This window comes from Vicia villosa, linkage group LG5 (genome assembly GCF_029867415.1).
Source record: "Vicia villosa cultivar HV-30 ecotype Madison, WI linkage group LG5, Vvil1.0, whole genome shotgun sequence".
NCBI lineage: Eukaryota > Viridiplantae > Streptophyta > Magnoliopsida > Fabales > Fabaceae > Vicia > Vicia villosa.
Genome location: NC_081184.1, coordinates 162285536 through 162289693, shown reverse-complemented (window position 1 = coordinate 162289693; position 4158 = coordinate 162285536). Strand labels below are relative to the sequence as shown.

The 4158-nt window shown below is 33.1% G+C and overlaps 1 pseudogene; it reads right to left on the bottom strand.

Annotated features, from left to right (window-relative positions):
- Positions 1-1680: 1680 nt before the first annotated feature.
- On the bottom strand, positions 1681-3320 carry LOC131605897 (sugar transporter ERD6-like 16; annotated as a pseudogene).
- Positions 3321-4158: the final 838 nt, after the last annotated feature.

Here is a 4158-nt window from a genome sequence, read left to right as displayed (position 1 = left end):
ATTGAAGAAGACTTTATTGTTTTCTTGTCAATCATAGATGAATTTTTTCTCATTATCTTCATTCCATTCACTTTCGGGCTTGGGGATGCTAGCATCATCAACAACAATGGTAGGAATGAAAGGATCATTTTCAACTGCTTTCCATACTTATCTTCTTTGAGATTCTAGATGCGCCTTCATTCGTATTTTCCAAAAATCAAAGTATTCACCCTAAAATAATAGAGGCTTGTTATTGTTATCAGAGTCTTTGAAAACAAGATTTGTATTTGCGGAAGCCATTCTGGATCTTTAGGAACATGTTACCTATAACCTACTATGATGCTAATCGTAAGTGTTTAGTGTGCCTAAAAAGGAGGGTGAATTAGGTACTTTAAAAATGCCTGGTTTTATGGAAGAATGATTCTTTATTTTCTGGTTTATGTAATGTGATGAAAGCAGTAAAGTGCGGAAAGATAAAGAACACCGAAAAATTACACTAGTTCCCCTCACAGTCCGATAGTACGTCTAGTTCCCTTATAACATGTAAGAGATTTTAATAGTTGCTAGAACTTTGTGCAAGCCTAATCCTAGACTTCTAAACACAAGCTTCTAACCAATTGCTAAGGCAACGAAACCTTATGATTCAACGAAGTTAAAATGAGAACAATCTTCTCCAATTCAACTCTCTTGCTTCCAACAATCTTGGACAACAAGGTATCTACACCAATCAAGTATAAAAAGAAAACAATGCTTTCTTCTCAACTCTCTTGTTTCCAACAATCCTTGACAACAAGGTATATACACAAATCAGGATTTTATAAGAAGTTTGAAATTGTAATACTTTTATCATTTGCAATAATTGATCTTCTCTTTCAAGTAAACAACTCTCAAGTATGTTATACAACTGCTCAATGAAATGATGCTGAAACTTTCTAGACTGGTATGAAAATTGTATGCAACAACTTTCAATGGAAGTTTAAGAGAAAGTGCACTTGTGTTTGAAAATGAGATGAATAATGTGTTTGAATTGTTTTGAAACACTACGCCAAAAAAGGGAAAAGAAGGCGCTTTTTTTGGCCTTTAACAACGCTTAAAAGCGCTTCCCATGATGGTGCTGCTGTAGATATAGACATTGTTTTTTTACGCAAAAGCGCTACCTTATGTATACTTTAGACAACGCTTTTCCTTGAAAAGTGCTTTCTAAAGTAGGTATGTAGCAGCGCTTTTTCTTGGAAAAGCGCTTTCTAAAGTAGGCCTTTAGCAGCGCTTTGTCTAGCCTTTTATACTTTCTGTTGGCATCTTTAGGCAGCGCTTTTTCAGGAAAAAGCGCTTTCTATTGTGTAATATAGGCAGCGCTTTTCCTAAAAAGCGCTTTCTTTGCACGTAAAAAATGACATTTTAAGCGTTTTTTAGATAATACACCACTTCTTTGAAAGGATCAGTAGCAAAAATAATTAATCACATAGAATAAAAATAGAGTTAATAAGTAAGTGACGGGGCACATAAGTCATCTCAAATAATCAATATAAAACTAAATTAGACATGATATGTGTATACAAATTCTTAATCAATTTTTGTTTGAAAAGTTTAAAACAATTATTAAACACATTACAGGTCACATATTTTTCATAAGCTTTCTTATAAATGTCTCAGAAGTGCTTGTATTAGTAGATAAGCTCGAATAAGTTAATCAAACAAACGTTATAGCTTAATCCTTACCAGCCATATAGGAGATTCGGGAATAAAGCATAAACCAACCAACAAGGAAATGCAAGGCGCTAGTCCTTCAAAAGTTCAAGCAATGCGAAACCATTGGTTAGATATTTGCTTATCTCTGATTAGTAATATCTTTAAGGCAAAAATTTAAAACTAATGTTATGAATTACTACCTACTAGTGCTAGTTGTCTCCAATTTATGATGCTTCCTATTAAAAATGACAACGATGATCCAATAACAATCACGAGCTGCAAAACAATCATATAGTCACTGCTAAAATCCAATTCAATCATACTTAATTAACCAAATGATCCAATATACATTCTTTTGATATATTTTCTCACCTGATTTGTTGTTGCAAGCATTCCTCTTAGAATTTTTGGTGCTATTTCTGCTATATATACTAGAATCTGATCATTTTTTCTTATTTTGGTTAGAAACATTACAGTGAAGAGGCAACATATATAAATAAGTTAAACTCCTTTGAATGAAAATAAGTTGAAATTGATTATGAATTAATTACCACATATGAAATGACACCAATTCCATATCCTGTGAATAACCTCCCCAAGTCAAGTGTAGAAGAACCCTGCATTACATTTACAAGTAATAAGTTTCTCTTTTCTTTTTTGCCACACTTTTTTTTATTTAGAAGATGATGAACAAATACATACCTTAGAGAAGAAGACAACTAACCATCCGATAATGCAAAATCCTGTTGAAATTCTCATAGCCTGTTTGTTTGATGTTACAGAACTTTATTCATCCATGTGTCAAAATCTTAAACGAAATAATTAAGTGTTACATACATACCTCTTTTCTGCCAACCAAATCAGTAATTCAACCACTTTTTATAGCTCCAAGCATTGCACCAATGGTCACCAAAGAACCAAACATTCAAAACATTCAATTATTAAAAATTTTAAGTTAATATAAAAGAGGAAAAACAATAATAGTAATAATTACCTGAGCAAGGGATAGATTAAGATCTTCCCATATAGCAGCTTGAGTGGGTGCTGAATAACCAACCTAATAACAAAAATAGTAACTTCAGCTTAACTTATTAACCTTTAAGTTTAGTTAGATTGTTTCCTCTAATACATAAGCATGCAAATACTTAAAATAGAGTAGTTACACAAGTTCCAAATGAAAAAGAGCCACAAACAACAACAAATGTGCAGAGCAAGAGAGATTATTTGCCCTTAACAAATGTCCGTAAGCTATTGATGGTAGTTCACGGACAAAATTTCAAGTTTAATGAAATTTGCAGGTATGAGTTTTTTATTTAAAGGATCTAAAAAAGTCAATTAGATTCAAAGACAGTTAATTGCTTCTAAATGAAACTTACCCGTGAGAAGTGACCAGCATGAAACATATTGGTAGTGCCCTCCAAATGCGAATCCAGAGGAGTGAGTTTCAATAGTTTAAAAGCACCTAACCTGTTTCTCATTCAACCACCAAATCCAGTCTTTATCTTCCCATTTTAACCAGTAAAAAATGTACAAATCAAAACCAAATAATTATCAGTGGTTCCCAACACCCATTTTCCACCAAAAGTGACACCAACACTTGAAATAGAAGAACCAAACCCAGGAAATGCAGTCTTAGGCTGCCTCATAGACATTTTCGAATACAATCTTATCTTCCCAGATCCCACCATAATTGAACCATCTCCAGTTGTTGCAATACACTGAAAGTTTGTTTCGCTTGATGCAAGGGCGAAGAAAGGCTTAGAAAAATTTGATTGTAGTTTTCAAACCGCTCTAGTGCTTAAACTGACAATGCACACACTGTACAACAGTGCAAGGTTCAAAAAATTTATAAAACCTGCATCGAAACTTCACTCGAAAATAAAATTAAGAGTATCGTATCATGAATTTCAACATTAAGAGTCTTGTGATTTTATCACTTACATAAGCATAACATTAATAAGAACACCCGACATAATTTAACACGAACAACCAACATTTCAAGGTTCAAACGGAGCCACGCTTCAGTTCAAGCATGTAACTAATTAAAGTGATTTCAAAGTTCCATGTAACATTCAACCTCACAGTGAATCCTAACAATTTACAAGACCAACGTCCAGATTGGAGAAATTCCAAATAGAAACAATTACAATCCCAACAGCAGCATGATTCAAAAATTGAATCTATTATAATTCAAACATAAAGTGAAGTAATAATCAAAAGTATTAACAAGAATCAGTTAGAAGCTTGAAGCTGAAATTAAAAAGCTGTAGAACGGAAAAGCTGAAACGATTTCGTGAGAGAAGAAGTGATTTTAGTGAGAACAAGTTACAGTAACAATCATACCTTTAATGCTGATTCAAGTTACTTAAACGATTTCGTGAGAGACGCATAGATTTTCGTCAGAAGCGATTTTCGTGAGAAGAATAAGCAATTTTCCTCAGAAGCGATTCATCAAATGCGATTTTTGTGAGAAGAATAAGCGATTTTCAT